The sequence below is a fragment of the Pieris napi genome, chromosome 5, assembly GCF_905475465.1.
Source record: "Pieris napi chromosome 5, ilPieNapi1.2, whole genome shotgun sequence".
In the NCBI taxonomy this organism is placed as follows: domain Eukaryota; kingdom Metazoa; phylum Arthropoda; class Insecta; order Lepidoptera; family Pieridae; genus Pieris; species Pieris napi.
The window spans coordinates 11,019,510-11,039,525 of NC_062238.1; the positions used below are offsets into that span (position 1 = coordinate 11,019,510).

The following is a 20,016-nucleotide window of genomic DNA, read 5'->3' on the forward strand; positions in this document are numbered from 1 at the left end:
CTTTTTCACTTAATTATTCACGCCTTTTAAGGTGCAGAATTAACGTACAAGCGTAAATAGTGAACGTCCCGGCTCGTATTCTCATGAGAAATGATAATCGTGATGCGATTATGGCTATGCTGGTTTACTTTTGATGTAAAAAGTTGGTAAGTAATTGCATGCACATTTGTGACGATTAATAAAACCAGATAGACGTAATTACAAAATGAAAAGTGTAATGAGACCGGATTAATGAGAACGATTAAAGAGAAACATATTTAATTATTATCATCTATATTCAAACGGACGATTTTTTTTAACCTTCAGCGCGTTGTAATAGCCGAGACTTCTTTTAGGTACATTTTATATTTCTATTCTCAGAATTCTGTATCTGTTTCACGATCATTTGTCAATCAAATAGGCAAGGTTATCAGCCTCCTGTGCCTGACACACACCATCGACTACGGCCTGATAATGTTTTCCTTCACCGTTCGAATGTTAAATGGGCTGAAAGTCCATTGGTGCGTCGGGGATCGAACCTACGACCTCAAAGATGAGAGTCGCACGCTAAAGCCACTAGGCCAACACTGCTACTTTTAATTGAAACTGTATATAAAAAAGTGTGTAAGTCTATACAACAGGTTTGGAATCTGATTGGTTTGATAAGAACTTTGTTAATTTGTAGCTAGGATTATATGAGGTTTTAATTAAAGGTAGAGGAAATACATACGATTATAGACAATGAGTATTGAAAGTGTGCCACATCCTGAAAGCTAATGGGCGGATGACGGCTAGGATCACGTAGAACCAACGGTACTGTACTGCACTCATTTGAATAAAACACTGGGTTTCGAGGACGTAGTACAATGAATAACATGTTTGTATGGAAATACAACTTACGCTTAGTATTGTCTTTTATTGACATAACATTTACACCATCCCTCCTCCTCCATCTTTTAGTCGATACCAACTCCGGGAAAATAAATACAGATAATGCAATTTTTTCTAAAGCTGTGATACTTTTCGACATCCAACACCTTTTAGCTTCAGTCACCGTGACCACGCACGCTGTAAAGCACGCGAAACGTCGGATAAATTTAAAATTATGTTAAATAATTGTAAATTTATAATAATACATAACTTTAATCCGGTTAAATAGTTTTTGAAGTTGTACTTCTTTAGGCGCGTTATGAAAAATTGATGAGAGTGAAATTTTACGATTGCGCGCGCACCTATGACACAAAATTGGCAGTGTGATATAGCGTGCGCGAGCGAGATGGGAATAAGACAAACTACAAGTAAAAAGAAATAGAATATGCGTGAAGCTAACTTCACGCATATTCTAGCTTAGCAGCTTAACAAGAATTTTGAATGACCATGACAATTGACATCTGACAATGACATTTACCTTTTAAACAAATATAGGAGTTTTAGTTATTGTTTAAAATTAATAATTATATACCTAGTTATTTTCATTATACAAAATATTTGTGAAATAATATAAAATATTTGTGAAAAAACTGTGCTAACCTTCCTGAGTGCTTCAATACAATTGAGGTTAACTATCCGTATGTATTATCGAGTATTATTGTTGATTCAAACTGAAACATGAACCATTATTCATTGCTTTTGTTTATTGCGTTTGTTACAGCAACTTTTTAGAAATATTCTACGACCCTATATATCAATAATTGAGAACAAAGATTTAAGCACGAATACTAATAAGGAGAAAATGAAGGCTTGGAGCGATATAACAGAGAAGTAAACATTTTAATAAGTACCTGCATCTCAAAAAAATGACCACATTATTTAATCAAAACATCAGATTTAATCTAGCGAATATAAGGACAAGAGACAAAAAACAATTGATGAATCAGTGGAAGTGCACTAAATTGAATACAAAAAAAGAGTTGTCATCTTATCGCCGTGAAACATCAAATACTGGAGGTGGAACAAAGCCACCATCACCTTCTCGAGACACAATGGTTTGAAGTAGATTTCAATGAATTTGATTGTGATGGTGTCGAGGTAGGAATGTTAATTATAAATATGATGTATGGTGATGTTCAAGGTTCAACCTTTCAAGCATAGGCATATGCTTACAACATTACTTTATTCCCCTACAGGGTAGTACCGAAACTCTGTCCTGCCAGAAGTGAGCCCATTCCCACTTATAATGGACAGTGGGTATAATACACCATAATACCTGAGTGCGAACCACTCACCATGATACTTAAATTAATAGATGTTATTTATATATTTCAGGTTATTACAAATAAAATCATTTTGGAAACAATTGATATCCCAAAAGCAAATAAAGCCAACAATGACAAGGTAATAAATCAGTTTTGACATAACTTGAATACTAAAAAAGCCAAACAAAGGTGTGCACAACAGTGACAACATAACTTAACAATTTCATTATTTTGTAGGATTAAAGAAAGGTTAAAGAAAATCATGTCGAACAAGAATCCCCAAACAACTCCAAAGAAACCTACAAGGAAGACACCGGTATTATATTTAAATTATCTCTATCTCTAAATAGAATAAAAGAAAGTTGCTATCCAGGTCTGTAGCATGTGCTACAAATTATATTATTAACACATTTATATAATTTTATTAATATAAATGTGTTAAAAAATTTATAATATGAATTATAAAAAATGTTAAGTTTTGCATGGACAGAGCTTAAATTAATATTCTCTTATTTGTTGCAGAAAGCAAGTAGTTTTGGAGAAGCCTCGTAGATGCACAACCAAGTAATGATTAATTTAAAATTACAAACCGAAATTCTGATGAAGACATTAGAGTCACTTAAAAATAAATAGTATAATGAAATAAAAATGTTTTAAAGATAAATAGTGTTTTATTTGTTTAATGTAAGAGAATAATAATAAATATTTATTTAATTAATTTTTCAAATGTAAACTGAACTTTATTGACTTTAATGACTCCTTTTCCAGTCTTTGATTATTTAATTGTAATTAATTATTTGCATGCAATCAAAAACTATTTTTAATAATGCCAAAGAAGTATAACTTCTTACGCGCGTACATAAGTACACGCACCCTTTTTTTCTTTAAACTTACGCTTAGGATTCAAAGGTTTTGTCATAATACATCAAACTAGTCCAGCGGTTTCTTCGCGATCGCGTAAACAGACTTATATTTGCAAACTACAAAGAAAATGCTCACTTTATTGTGTTTAAATAATTATTATATGTCAAGGTTTTTATCAAAATATATTTTCTTATTTGGTGGTCAACAGTAATTATTTAATTTCGAGGATTCCTACAAAAAATTAATACGTTTATGTACTATTATTTGTGAGAGTTTTGCTTAATTTTGTTGATAAGAGAGAGAGAGGGGGGGTTTGCAGTAAATCTGCTTACGTAATACTTGAACGGCCCCTTTGAAATTTTATCAATTAACTCAATTAATATCCGATGAATTAACACATAAAATGTTTACATCATAATTGGAGAACGGACAGCTACGATGGTATTTATATTAATTAAATAAAAAATAAAAGCTCAAGGCTCATGTAAATCAGAGAAAAGTAACACGATCGCTGATACATAATAAAACCATCTAGATACTTCATTAATCCAATTCTGTTTCGCAAGTCACCCATCTGTTCACTCAAGTGTAGTTTAAACTGTTTTATTTGTATACTACTTTCATTATTTTATAAATACAGCAATTATAAAAATATTTAAAACATTAATAAAAATAAATATAAATATAAAACAAATTTTAAAAGTGTTTTTAACGGATTAAAGTTATGTATTATTATAAATTTACAATTATTTAACATAATTTTAAATTTATCCGACGTTTCCCGTGCTTTACAGCGTACATTGTAAATTTATAATAATACATAACTTTAATCTGTTAAAAACAGTTTTTTCATTAAATTTTAAAAGTTTGGTCCCTGTGGCAGTGTAACGCTGGCAGCATTTCCTCGCTGTATTGCGATACTTATTCGTTGAGCGAGGAAAGCACCAGCTCTGGGGCCACCGGTACTATCTACCAGGCGCCAACTTAGATCTTTAATTAGCGCCTGTGCACTTGAACCCCACGGCCAGAGTCTCTACTCCAAAGGGAACATAATCGAAGTTGGAGGAAAGACTTCTTATATTTGAGCCGTTTATCATTTTAAAAACTTATATTCATCATTGTTTATCTTTATATTTGTTAGTATATACGTAATATCCTAGTATAAGAACCATCTTTCGAGATGAAGGCCTCCTCCAATAAGGACCAGAAGAAAAATAGGACAATATAATTAATTAAATAAATCTTCCTTCGTGTCTATTGGAAAGTTATAGTCGTCTCCTATAACTTGGAAGATTAGATGTAAATCAATCTTATTTCATCATAATGTAAATACAATTTGACAGAAAAAGAAAGCACTACTTGTTTAAATTATTTACAAAACATATATTTTTCTTTGACGATATAGTTCATAAAAGAGAGTGCGACTTTACATGAATTACAATCTAGCCTATACAATAATTATTATGGCTAATAAGTAATTATTTTGCTGACTTAATTTTCAATATCAATAGTGAATAGCTTAAACTAAGGTAATGTTCATTAACAGTCTTAGTGTTCTATAATGTTTTGACATTTTCGTGTGTCCAAGATACCGTACTGCAAGTACGGTATCTTATATTCACTACTAGTTATAGTAACTGAAAACGTTTAGTTCTCTTTTAGCTAGATATTTATGAAATCTTGATAATGTAGAGTTTACTTAACTATAAAAATAATCCTTACTGCTTTACCTATAAACCTTTAAGATAAAAACAACAACTTTCGAAATAACATTCAAGGATTACAATTATTTTTGCCGATTCTGATAACCAACTTTCTCTTCCCATTGTATCTGAGGTGTTGAGCGATTTATCGGCTCTCGATATCGGACAACAAGCCGGGAATCGAACCTACGCTCGCGGATAACAAGTTTCCGTATGACTCACGAACTAGAACGCTTGATTGAAAAAACATCCAAGAAAACACAATTACCTTTGGTTATTTCTTATATTAACTGATCTGGGTTTTTAAAATGACCTTTTTTAAATATTCTTATTTAGGAATATAAAAGATTTCCTTTCACTTTATATCACATAGAGGTCTGTCCAGGTGTTAACGCTTTAAACAGCTGAACATTTATGTATTTAATCATTTTGGCAAAAGTCACTCAGGCATAATTTAGTATTCTTATAGGGAAAAAAATTTCGCAATGGGTTGCAAATTTTTGTCGTTACAAACAAATAAAAATGCAAATTTTGACTCTTCATAATGTTAGTAATGGGTATTAGGTACAGATTCTAATACAATTTCACAGTATAATTCGCAAAGATATAGCATCTACTTTTTGGAAAAAGTTGCTGAAGGAAGTAGTTGGTGTAAGTAAAAATCAGTGGCGCTACAACCTTATCATGTCTAGGCCCCAAATATCTGTATCTGTTTCATGATCATTTATCTAATAGGCAAGGCAGCCTCCTGTGCCTGACACACGCCATCAACTTTTTGGTCTAAGGCAAGCTGGTTTCCTCACGATGTTTTCCTTTACCGTTCGAGCGAATGTTAAATGCGCACATTAAAACATAATAATTTTTCCATAAATTTCTATTCATCATCATTATCAATGGCTGTACAGCTGAAAGTGCCTTGTAAAGATACTTGCGGAGGTATTTCGCCATTGCAATTCCATCCCACCAACGTAGCCTCGGTCTAACGGGTTTTCTCTTGTCGAAAAATTTCGATTATTTTAAACAAAGCAAAATTAAATAACAATTTTCCCCTAACAAAATACTTAGTGAAAAGTAAACGATTCCTGTTCATAAACGATTTAGCTTTGACAGCTTCTAATTATCACCGCCAAAGGCCAATGATATACAGCGAAATAGAAATGTCCGCGAACAGCCCGGAGAAGAATGTCAAACGCGACAGGAGATTAAAAGCACTTATTTCCTTTTAGAAAGGAAACGGGTGTTTGCAGTTTGTCGCGATAAAATCAATAGGAGCAAGGTTCTAATCGTAGACACTGCATGTGCGCCTGTGACCTTTAATGACATTTCATTGATATATGATTTAACTAACATGACTTCACGTATGGACGTCAAAAAACCACTTAGCCGCTTTGGTTAATTTTTTGAACAGCGAGAACAAATCACTTTATGACTTTGATATTTGTTTCTCGTAAAAAGCAGTGATAATATAAGTTATTTATTATTTATAAAGCAGAAATAGTTTTGACGGGCACAGAGATGAGCCTAAACTGGAACACATTCTATTATGAAAAGAGCCCTAAATTATTTGTTAATTTTACTACTCTGATAATAAATATATATAAAACAAATGAAGAGCATTACAAATAAAAATTCATTGCCACAACACGCATGTATTCGGCTGTTAAAAAATAGATAGAGAATAGATCAAACAGTGCCTAGATAGCACTGGGCCAAGATTTATAATCGTAAACTTATCGTCGGATGCAGTCGGAAGTACCATATCACGCGGCCGTCGATAATGCAGGCAATTAATACTGCGCCCGCGCACCAAGACAGGTAGTTGTAGGAAACATTTCTCTGGTTAATTGATATTTGCATAGTTAGTTTTGTTCCACAGTCTTTAAACTAGATTCGTACATCGATTTACAACAGAAAATTTTCTTTGACAAAGTTTATTATCAAATATTCAGTATATTATTAAAACCTACCAATATTGACTTTCTCACACTTAAACGGATATATACACATACTTTTCTTGACCGGCGGCTGGTACTACCGTCGCCATTATGAAATGTCAGACTGACATTGTTTATTTTCTGTAATTTCTTGGTAATAAATAATGTTACTATCCACCAACATCTAATAAAAATCCAACTAAATTATATTTATTTATATTCCTTGCATTATTAATTACAATGGCAATCATTCTGATTGCTGAATATCTTTCAGGCTGCTAGTTAAACGGGGCTGTTTGATTAAGAGGCTAGGCTGTTGATTGAATGGCTAATTAAGCTAGTTGACTGCGACATATATATAAAGAATAGAAGGGATAAAAGTTCTTCTTCTATTTAACTGTAATACAAAACCCTCAAATCAGCAGAACTGATTCTTTCCATAAATGCTTTAATATAACGTATTTGGTTTAATCTTTCGCAACTGATATTATATAAACTGTATCCGGAAGTTGAACACAAATGACCTTAGCTTAGATTAATTTACAGCATCTTACGTGAAGATTTTAAGCATATAAGCACCTTATGAGAACGGGACCTGTAGGAACTGTGCACGATTTTGAACTTTGAGGTTATAACATTTTGTTTGTTATTTAATAATTAACGAATTGGAACTGAAGAGCTCGATTAAGACTGTCATTCCTATTCCGTAATAATGACCCCGGTGGTGATATATACGTATATGATTCGCGGTATTTTAGTTAACAAATAACATGGTTAACTGACCTTTTTTATTGTCCGTTAAGTGAACTGACATGAGTTTTTTATTATGTAATTTTGTTTACCTAATTCATTTCTTACGATTGTTTTTTGTTTTGTGTGTAATTATTTTTTCATTGGTTATGGATTCACACACATCGGTAAGGCCGGCGCATGGCTATTGCAGTTTCTAGGATTCAACCCAATACAACAAGATCTACAGCCGCATAGATATACAAATAGAAATAAAGAATTAATGCAGAAATTAGAGTTATAGAAGTTTGAGAAGCATTCAATTCTAATTTGTTCTCGTTCAGAAAGTTTTTTGTAATTAATACAAATTAAACGCACACTACACTAAAAATGTTTTAAATTGGCCAATAAAGAAGCAGTATAGCTAATTAAATTGATATTTTTTTCAGACACTTAAAACAGCAAGATTTTTTGTGATTTGACAGAATTTCCGTCTTCCGTCTCTTTAACAAGACATTAGTCGACCAGAAATAAGACGAAGATATTTTTTATTTATTTTATTAAAACTAGTATAATAAAATAAATAGATAATAAAAGAAGGCATCTCAAATTTGTGTTAAGAGGTTAATGACCTCAAATTGCAAATTATTTCAAACGACGAGTTCAACTTAACGAAATACCGTCTTTTGTTAGTTTTTACATTAACCCATTTCGCGTCCGTTATTTCGCGACAAAAACGATTTTACGGTTTTAAAAAGCGAAAAATAAGATTATTGTGATTATCTGCTAAATCCGTGAAATTGTTAAATTTTAAATAAAGATGAAATAGCAGCACAATGTCATCAATCATCGTACCAATATAGAAAATGTTTGGAGTCTTCAAAGACGGTGAATATATACCTAATGTTACTAGCTGACCCGGCAAACGTTGTTATGCCATGTATTTCTAGGAAACATTTTTTTAGTTCAATAAAAATAACTATCAAATATAATAAAAAATAGGGGGTGGGGGTGAAAATTACTGGTTGTATGTATTTTTGTACGTCGTATCATAAGTAAATAAAAATAAGGGCAACAGACTGACAAAACCACTGAGGTGATATTTATACTCCAGTCCATTATATTTCCCGTAGTTCAACAATGATGAACGGGGAAGACCATTCTTGCCTTGTAAAGAAGTTATACTACTGGAATACAAAATTAGCCAGAAAGCTTTTATTATAATTATGAAACAACCAATAAAAAAGTTTATTCTTATAGTGTCTCGTCTCCTTTCGAAGTTTGGCGATCATGGCTACTTTGATTTGGTGCTTTGACCTAATCTTCAGCTACGTTTTCTTTAAAGTATCGGATTATTGTTATCATTACTTTATACCAGTACAGTAAACCCCCCTTATAACACGGTACTCTTATAACGCATTTTCATATTACGCGTTTGCAGTCCCTCGGTTAACACGGGTATTAACTATTGGGCCTATAACGCGGCACGATTGTACATGTTACATATCTGTACTGTGACATTTACAATGATTATTTCGTTCATAACATAGTTTTTTCTTTATTTTCGATTTAAATCCCCTAGAGAAAAGGTAAACATCAATCGTTTATAACGCGTTATATGGAGTCATACAAGCGCGTTATGCGAGATTACACCTACAACGCGTTTCCTATAACGCAGAAGCAATCTACCGTGTTATAAGAGGCATTAATGTACTAAAAAAAGCAAAAAAAAAATCGCTAAACTCGACTAAAAGGTGACCAGTTCAATGTTCACGCTTCATTCGCTTCTAATGTTCCAAGAGATTTATAAACAATTCACTGGGTTTTAGTTTTAATCTACTTTTTATAGGTTATATCGCACGAGCGAAAGGTTTTTACTCCATTTTTAAAAGCTTTTTATTTAACGCGAATTATCGTTTTTCTTACCTAGAATTACTTTCAGTATGGTATCGAAAACGAGAACTGAGAAATGATAGGACTGTTTATTTTTCATTTTTAAATTAGAAGTCAATTAAGTTAAAAGAACTTTATTTTTAAGTAGCGGCCCATCCCGAGTGGATATTTATTAAAAAAAAAATTGTAGATATTGATATGTTGTTTAATATTGTGGAACATTTTTTTGTTATACCATCAATGGTTTTCGCAGCGCATGCAATGAAAGATATTTTATAGAATTTTTTTACACCTTGGGTAACATTATTGTAGTTTTGCAATTAAAATAGCCTATATTAATCAGAGATAATGTAGCATTCTAATGGTTAAAGAATGTTTTAAATCAATCCAGTAATTTTTGAGCCAATTCGTCACATACATACTAACATACAAATCTTTCCTCTTTATAATATTAGTATAGATTACACATTACAAAATGTGTGAGGCAAAAAGACATTTATGTCACTAAACCAGCATAGAACAAGTACGAATAACGCGCGTATAAAATGCACACAAAAAAGCTTTGCACTTGCGATTCAGGACATGTCGTGTGAAACGGCGATTTTTATCTGACCTTGGCGTTCAGTTTGTGTCTTAATCCTCGAAACACATTCATCTCCATTATAATGTCAACTATATTTGACATTAGATATAATTAATGCAGCTGTTTTTAGAAGTAGTGTAATTTTTTTAGGTTCGTGGCATAATGTATTGTTTGGTTATTCATTCCTCATTCCCGAATTAGTAGATAATGTTTAAAGATCTTTATTTCTCATTACAAAAAAAGATAAATTTATATACATGAGAAACTAATTATCATACGAACGAGATACACGTCGCCATCAGCCTTCCTAATTTTAGTCTACTAGGCTCATTCTGATCTTTAATGCCGTTTTCAGTTGATTATACACAATATTATTGTGATTTTTCAAATGCGTAAATTAGAGACCACGGATCTCCTACCTCGTCGGTTATGGGTACTTTTGACCTGTCTCTTCTCTAATACGTCCTGGATTTGGTACAGCTATGCCCGACATAGATCTACCTACCTATAGTAAACAACGACAAGTAAGAAATATAACGCAACAAGCTATTTAGTTATAGCCTTAAAAAACAAATCCTTAAATGTAACCACAAAAAATGAGATACATTTATTTTTATGATTTTAATTATTACTGTGTAGGTTAAGAATATTGTAAATACTGTATATTTGTGTGTTGATAATAAATGTAAAAAAAACTTGTTAATCACGTTAACTAAATCCCCACATATTTCCCGCGTTTTGAATTCAATAGAATTGCACTTCTCGAATGAACTTACTGAATATATTTTCCTTTAGCTGTATCATTACATTCCTTACCTGTAACAAAACAAATATAATTAATTAAAACGTAATATGATCTGCAGGACTATTTCTAATTTGATATGACATGTGTTCAATAATAAGAACGATACGTAAAGGTCCTGTTACAAATTAGTTGTGACAGACTAGCTCATTAATATTAGGATTTATTTTTGTTTTTTCACCTTTATAACGCATTAAATTTCAAGTGCATAACATTTTTAATCGAGATTATATTATTTATATTTGATACAGAGTTGATATTTTATAAATTTCATGTCGATATAGACTTAAAAATGCATTAAAACAAGTTACTTTTGAAGCATTTTCGCGGCTTAAACTGAGGAGTTCTACTAAAACATGAACTCACGTCAAGTTATGAAATTATCTTAATTTTGATTGCTTAGGTTTTTTAAGAGCTTTTCACAACCGCCCCGCCGATAATCACCGCCCATGGACACCTGCATAGCTGGAGTCTATAAGGTGTGTTGCCGATCTTTCAGGGAATGGTACGCTCTTTTCTTAAAAGCTCCTAAGTCGTAAGTATTGGTTGTGATATATCTCCACGGGCATCTGGTTCCACAAAGAGGTGGTGTACGGCAGAAAGGTGCCTTAAAAAGCGCTGTGCACGCAGGGCGTTGAAATCGAAAGGATGGATTGCATTCTCCCTCGACGTCCGATGATGAAATTCAGGCGCAGTTTTTTCGTTAAATAAATCAGTACCACTACAAACTTTTCAGTTCTGAGCCTCAGATTTCTGTATCTGTTTCGTGATTATTTGTTAATTTATAGGCAAGTAGGTGATCAGCCTTCTGTGCCTGACACACGCTGTCAACTTTTTGGGTCTAAGGCAAGCCGGTTTCCTCACGATGTTTTCCTTCACCGTTCAGGTGAATCCTAAATGCGCACAAAGAAAGTACCTACATTGGCACACAGCCGGGGATAGAACCCATGACCTCAGGCATAAGAGTCAGAAGTTGGTGTAAGTATTAATTAATAATAGGAAAAAAAATCTTTTTAGTAGTACCTACAGAGAAAATAAATATAAAGACCGACTATAAATATATATTGGTGAGTTCAAAACATAATAATCTTTCCATAAACTTCGATTCATTATCATCATCAATGGCTGTACATCAGTAAGGGCCTTGTAAAGATACTTGCGGAGGTCTTTCGCCATCGCAATTCCATTCCACCAACGTAGCCTTGGTCTACCAGGTTCTTTTTTTGTCGAAAAATTTCAATTATATTAAACAAAGTAAAATTAAATTAAATCATATCTATCATAGGGATCAAAGCTACTACATCATGGTAGTGAGAATCGCACGCTGAAACCACTAGGCCACCACCGCCTTTAACATAATCATTAATCAAGATAAAATTATTTCTGCAAAAATACATAAACTTCAACCATGTTACCTACATCAATGCAAAATTTACATGTATGAAAAATAGCCTCGCATATGACAGCTACACATTTCTGTTCACATTGTTCGCCCATACAGACAGCAGCGCCTACCCAGTCCTCGTAAAATATCGCTTGAACCGGCTCGAACTGAGTGGGCAAAACATTAAAGGCTAAACGACGAGTCTGCCAAGGGAATACCGCATTTATGAGGTCCAGGCGCTCGAGACCGATTGTAAAATAATTGAAATAAGCACCAGGAGAACAGATGTAAATCAGTTAAAGATCAAGGCCCTAGCGATTATATTGTTTCGTGAATAAAACAATGAATAAGTCATGTCGAAAATGTTCGATAAATATCTACTTGTCATCTGGTGTTGATAAATCATGAATTTACTTTGGTTTTAGTATGTAAAAACATGTATTAATTACCCTTACTTGAAGCGGAAGGCTCTAACTTAAAATGGTATTTAGAATTTTTTGCTCCTTATAATTTGATGAATGTGGTAGTATTTATAATATAATAGGTTTACATAATTTATACATTAAAAACAAACAAGTACACAAAAATATAGCCAAAGTAATTCGGGTGTGTTGTGTGATAGGGTACGTATCAATCATAAAAATAAGTTTTATGAAAGTTTTACATTATATATATCAAAAATATATAATGTAATTTGAAAAACTAGTTTTAATTAGATGTATCTGCTTGTAACACGCTATATACTAAGATAAATTTTCACCCAATATTGATGCCCATACCTCTTTTACTCACAGAGCTATCTATAAAAAATTTGCAATAACATCATTTATACCTTACGTTGTTTAGATCACATATTTATATTTTATCAGAATATTTGTGTATTCCTATGTAAGGTTTTATATTATAGTATAGTTGAAAACCGTTGGAAAACCTTTTTAAATGAATAGATAAATATCTAGAATAATAATTACTATGTAATTATATTTATCACGTATAACTAAAGACAGCAATGTGATTATATCTGTCCTTAATCACGCTTCATATGTATTTATTGTAAAAATGTTATTGAGATATCAGTTTTTTCGACCACCATTGTATGACATGGCTCGCAATTGGCTTACGGATTTCGCAATGGATCAATTTTACCATTAAACTAGTTATAAAGTCTTCATTCGGAGCGCAACAAAAACTTTACCTTCTGCATACAGCCCAAAATCGAACACGCGATCATTCATATAGGCATCTCATTTTTTCGGCGAGTTGACATATCATCAAAATTTCTTCGTGCAATGCCGCCCAAATTTGGTCAGGCCGAACGAGAGCTATGCAGTCGTTACATTAAAATACGGATTTAATTTACACAGAGAATTGTGCATCGGATCGACTCATTCGAAAACTATAATCACTTCACTATGTAATATTTAATCGGGTCGTAAATGGTAAAAGAATTTATGAATTCGATTCTCGAGTGGAAATTAAGCAACACGTAACAATCTCAATTACAAACTACGATTACTTTTTGTTCGTTTAATAGTTCATTTATTGCTTCAACATTAATTATTGAGCCATTAATTATGATTAATTCGAGTTAAGGACCTGAATTTTGATGAAGATAAATGAATTATTGAACTATTTTGCGCTCGGAATACGTATGGATTACGGGTACGCAAAATAGTTCAATAATTCATTTATCTTCATCAAAATTCAGGTCCTTAAAATGCAAATGTCCTGCAAAGCTTCTTGAAATGTTAACGAAAAAATCCAAACAGCTAATTTTTGACACTTTGAATTGATTTTATGACGAAAATGTATAAAGAACGTGATTTTAAAATTTACACGATATATTTTATCGCAAGCCGTGTAATCCATTTAAAAAAAAATTGATAAAATTACATTAATTTAATGTTTTACATAACTAATTGTTATTGCAGGCCGGCGCGCCTCAGTGCTCCAGCTCTCCACTGCGCCACCCCGAGACACTGACACGGCAATTCGTGCTGGGACAGGGCCTGAATCGGCATCTCATATCTGAGCGTCGTGGTCAGCAAGACAGCATCTGGAGAGGACTATCTGATTCCACCGGTTTCTGTCGAGCGCGCCTCTTTTAGGACAGTGTAGTGTGTTATACACCTGTACCTGTATACAGTACAGAAGTGCGATAGGGAAGAATATTAAGTAATAAACTTTATGACCAATAAAATTTCCAAAGCTTTTCTTTGAATTTACGATATGGCATTCAAATGCAGTCGTTAATTTCGTCATTAGGGTAAAATATGTAGCGAAAACACACAATATACCTTTTCTTTTTTTTATAATCCATTTCATTGTCTACATATTATGTTTTAATTGCTTTGATTTGTTCCATTAGATTTGTCTAAATAATCCTTTTGTATTTTTGCACTACTTGCATACCATATATACCTACTTTTTTTTCTAGAAGTAGTTGCCAGGAAGAGATCGATCGCTCGATCGCTTCGAAGAGAAAGCAAAAAGGGCGCCAGTTGCCCTCTTTTTTATTCAATTATGATAATAGTAGATACAATATTTCTGTATACATGCAATGAAGTGTTAATAAATATTTTTTTTTATATTTATTACTGTACATACTCCATAATAATAGTTTTAGGGGATTAAATAAATATGAATGGTTCTTCACAGACATGGCGCAGAGCACTATGAGGCTAGTATCTTCAGCGTGCGACTCTTCCTGACGTCGTAGGTTCGATCCCAGTGCACCAATGGACTTCTATGTGCGCATTTAACCGTCACTCGTACGGTGAAGGACAACTTCTAAAGGAAACCGGCATGCCTCAGACCCAAAAAGTCGAAAGCACAGAAGGCAAGACGACCTTAGAGCTTTTGTCTCAAGGGTTATTTGAATACGAATACAATTTGCTTGCTTAGCTATTTTTTAAACATAGACCTACAAAAATCGTGTGGCATGATTCTAGTCGAAACAGACACAAGGAACTCACGAATTCACGACACTGACATGACATAAGCGCGTCTGGAGTATACATGATACAATAATATGTATGGTAGGTATTAAATATCCTACAATATTTATAAAACATAATTTATTAACTACAAGTCACAGATAGTAAAAAATAAAAAAAATATCAAAATTCAAAAATGTCAATGAATTTAATAATAATAATTAAGCTTTGTTTTATTTCCATTAACTTAATTTACATATCAAATCAGTGGCGTAACTATACCATGTGGGACCCGTGGCAAATCTTTCGGGACAATTCTTTTGATGGGGCCCAATCAGTAAAAATCATCCCTACTCAGTTTAATTTTAATAAACTTAGAGATTTTCAGCGTATTCAATTACACATTGTATATGTCCCACTAATGGCCATAGGCCTCCTCTCTTAGACTAAAGGGAATGGTCTGTAGTCCCCACGCTAGCCCAATGCGTATTGGAAACTTCACGTTCATCCATAGAACATAATATCTCTTGGGCAGGGGCCCTCTTGGGTCGGAGGCCCGTGACATTTTGCCAGCCCTGCCACCGTATTGTCAAGCCACTGTATCAAATGTTGTTAGTATTTATTATAGCTAAATGTTAGTCGTCTGTGGATATAGACCTTTCTAGGGTAAAACCCTCCTACAACCCTTTCCAGATGGCTCTATCCTTGTCAATATGTATGCTTATTATTATTAGCGCTAAAGGAATAGACGATGAAAAACAGAACATTTAAATAGCTTGGGACGTCAATTATCGACCAATATAGCTTGACCCCTCGGTCAGTATACGTCAGGAGCATCGGTGACTCAGTTGAAGGCTTATCGGTCTGTGGGCGAACAGGACCACAATTAAACTCCTCCTACATTCTGCCAATAAACCTCTGATAAGATTTGTATCGGGATTTGTTACTTTCCGATTTAATCTTCTTCGGATTAGTATGCTAAGAAATTCAAAATATTAATGTGAAAACAGCATTAGGTTGTATGAAAAAGAACGCTTTTGTAGGTCAAAACTTGTAGATATAAAAACTGGGATTTCTAATAAAAAAACACAGGCGTAAATCAAAGACATTACTTCACCATAAAAGCGACCTCTGGTATATTTTTGTGAATGCAATGATCGTAATTAGCTACTTATATATATTAATTGTGACTCAATTAATCCTTGAATTAGCTTTTACATTTTTATTTATACATTTTTTTATTAGATTTTACTGTATTTTAGTTATAGTTAGTGTTACATGTTAGTTTATGTTTCTTTTTGTTAAATATGTATATACTTCTTGTTCTTTACCCTCTGTAGGTTTTGTTTTTATTGTTCCATACTATGGTTGCCTGGAAGAAATCGCTTACGTAACCTGCTTTTTTATATGTATGTTTTTGTATAAGGTAAATAAGTAAATGGAGGCTAACCTGATGCCATTAGATACTCATATTGCCACAGGGCTAACCAGTGCGTAGGCAGCCTTTTAAAAGTTCCTACGCTCTTTTTTTGAAAAACTCTAAGTCGAAGTTAGTGTTTTGGTTCCAAATAGCGGCAAAGACTACTTTAAAACGGCTCAGTTGTGGAACAACGGATGTCGAGGTGACCCGGGTGGAATTTCGAATTAAAAACCAAGCACCATTTAGCATTAATTTGTATAATTTCGACCTTTAGGTACAGACAAATAAAGTATCATAAGCCTACGTCAAAAGCGATCCATAAAATGAAGATTAACTTCCGTAATTAATAAGTTTAAATGCCATACACAATCGGCAATAAAATCAACATAGCTAATAAAATGTGAAAGTCACATAAAAATTATAGCTCGTAAAAATTATACACAAGATTAAATCGTTATCAATATATCTCAGTAGGCAAACAATAGCTTTAAACTACATAAAAACCGGCAATTTAACTGTCAGCGCCCGTCGCCATTTTTGGCGTTTTAAAGACATCACTATGCAGCTATGTGGGTACGAATAATCAATCGATTCGGGAAGTTCAATTCGAATATTTTAATCGGAATCGTTTATCTCGTTATTGTGCCCATTTCCGTGATGTCAGACATCTCCATCGTTCCACTACATCAGCCACGTATCTTTGATTCATCGGAATGCATTTGATTGTTGGCACCGATTTTTCGGCTGTGTTGAAATTGTTACTTAAAAATCGACTGTTATAAAGTGCCCAATTATTTCAAGTATTACGCAATGCAGTTAGTTATTTTTCAGAAAATTTATCACGAAGCTCTGTTTGACTTATTTCTCAACGTCTTTTACGTTAAAGATTTCGAAAAAGGCTTTCATTTTTATACACAGGCAGAGGGTCATATGTTAAGTTATACCATGGCCACTGAATACCTGGGAGCTGCCGAGTGCGTTGCGGCTTATGATTAAGTCGATATGTAGCGTTAAATATGACTTTGTATAAAATTATCAGATTTTCCTTTAGCATTACTATCCAATGAACTTAATACAGTTGTAGTTTTATATTAATTTAATAAAAAAACTACGACTTCCCATCTACATGAAACCAACAACAGAGCTGGTGCGGCTTGTGATGCGGCTGAAAAAGCTAAAGCATGCAAATACAGGGGTCTAGGCTCCGAATATGATTTTGACCCATTCGGTGTCTAGACCTTTGGTTCGTGGGGTCCTAGCGCTTTAAGGCTTTTTAAGGAAATAACAAAAAGGTTAGTCGACATCACAGGAGACCGAAGAGCTGGCAGCTACCTCGGACAAATACTTAGTCTAGCTATTCAAAAGGGGAACGCTGCCAGTATCTTCGGAACCTTGCCTAAAGGGACTCCTTTTAATAATATATCTTAAGATCTATATATATAAAAATGAAACCCGTTTTCCGTTGTCACGACATAACATGAAAACGGCTTGACCGATTTGTCTGATTCTTTTTTTATAATATTCCTTGAAGTACGAGGATGGTTCTTACGGAGAGAAAAATTTAAAAAATTGAGTGAAAAAGTCTAAAAACAACACTTTTCTATACTCCCATACAAAATATTCGTAATAATATTTAAAGGCAATTTGAACTTTTTTTTCAACAATTTTTTGACATAATGTATTTGTTGTATTATCAACTTTCTTTTTTTTATCTTACTAGCTAGACCGGTGTCCCGAATAGCAGAATAAGTATTTAAAAAAAATAAAGATTCGACTGTTAGGCGGTACGATGTTCGCCAGGCCAGCTAGTTAGTTATAAAAATGTTATATAAATTTATGTTAGCAGTATTATGATATTAAGTATAAAAAATATATTTGAGCAACGAATAATTTAAATTGTTCTATGTATGAATCTAGGTTGTAAGGCGATATACTTAATCCAATGTGTCTTGTATAAGGTCTGACCTCATATCAGAATAGTTTCTTATCTCGGCTGTCAATAAATCTATCGCTCTACTTAAATACATGCATAAAATTGCATTAATTATTGCTTTTTAGAATGTGCTTTCTCAGACAGAATTATCTTTAATTCATTTGTTTTCTATAGAATAACGAAATTAAACAAAGTTGCCATAAATAATTAATTTATAATAATATAGCCTACATGTTCTGTGATCTGTGATCTTTAATATATTTCCACTACATTATATCTCGGAGCTCGGTGTGCCTCTTGGCAAAGGCCTCCTCTAGCCCTTCTCTGTTCTCTATCCTTTGCGACTCTTCTCCAGTTGTAGCCTGCTGTCGTCCTTTTTTTTTCGTTGTCGGCCTCTTCTTCGTTTTCCGTCTCTAGGGTACCATTCCGTCAATATTTTGCTCCACTTTTCATGGGGGCTCCGTAGCATATGACCCGTCCATCTCCATTTCATTTGGTCTATCTTAGTGAGAATGTCTGTCACACCTGTTCTAGCTCATATGTGTGCTTCTTTGCTTGTCTAATTTTCTTATTCTCAGCATGCTTCTTTCCATGGCTCTTTGCCAGTGTGCTAGCATGTCCCTGTGCTGGTTAAAGAGTGCCCAAGTTTCGCAACTATGGGTAAGGCAGGGTGGAATACAGGTGTGAAAGACTTTGCTCTTTATTTTTTTGCTGAAATCCGTTTTTATTAGTGACCAATATCTCTTCCACCCATTTGCTATTCTCCTTATAATCTCTTTGGTGGTTAAATCAGTCAGAAATAATTTGCCCTAGATAAAAAATTCAAAACAATTCATTTACATTTCCTTTAACATATTCTATATTAAAGTACTTCCTCCAGGTGTTAAATTTCACACTAATAAAAATAGTTTTTCTAGTAAATATTGTTTAGATAAAACAGGTTGCGCGTGCGCTTTCACTGTTGACGGACCGGTCGCAATTTGATTCCAAGACGGAAACACCCTCATCAATAAACTTGTTTTAATATTTAATTGCTTTTGGCATTAAACTGTTTACTATAGAAATGAATGAGTTCTTTAATTTTTTGGACTCTATTTATTTCCGCTTAATTAAGTCTTCATGTTAACTTCCGATGGGTAGCTTTTGATTGAACTGGTAAGAACTGCAGGCTTTTGCTTAAATTTATTTAGCGACATGATACTCAGAATTGTTTTATGTGACTCGTACGAACACGTATTACGTGCATAATTCGCCTATGTTTCGGGTTTTATCTTACTACGACACTTATTCTGATGATATTGATATTTTCCACCTCACCAAAGATGATGTTAGGAAATATTTGAAGCGACAGGAATATTTGGACTTTGTTTAGCAGTAACAATGTAGTTTTTTCTTTGAAATATTAAGTATTAATTGTCCTTTTATAATTTGGAAATGTACTATGTAATGTTACTTATGTTTTCTGTTTCATACATATTGTTTATCTGTTATGTAATTGCGTGTTTTGTTTTATAATATGTATGTTAGCTGTAAGATTACTAATTAATAAATAAATAAGTTTATTTATTGAGAATAATTAATGTATGTCTTCGCCAAGCCTCAGCGCCCGGGTTATGGTAAGACCCGCATGGGCCTTTACTTGATCGGTCCAGCGAGTAGGG

General features: G+C 33.4%; 1 protein-coding gene across 8 annotated transcripts in view; it reads right to left on the reverse strand.

Moving 5' to 3' along the window:
* Positions 1-20,016, reverse strand: part of LOC125049319 (rho GTPase-activating protein 21) — a 370,956-nt gene that overhangs the window by 165,728 nt on the left and 185,212 nt on the right. The gene's annotated exons all lie outside the window — the stretch shown is intronic.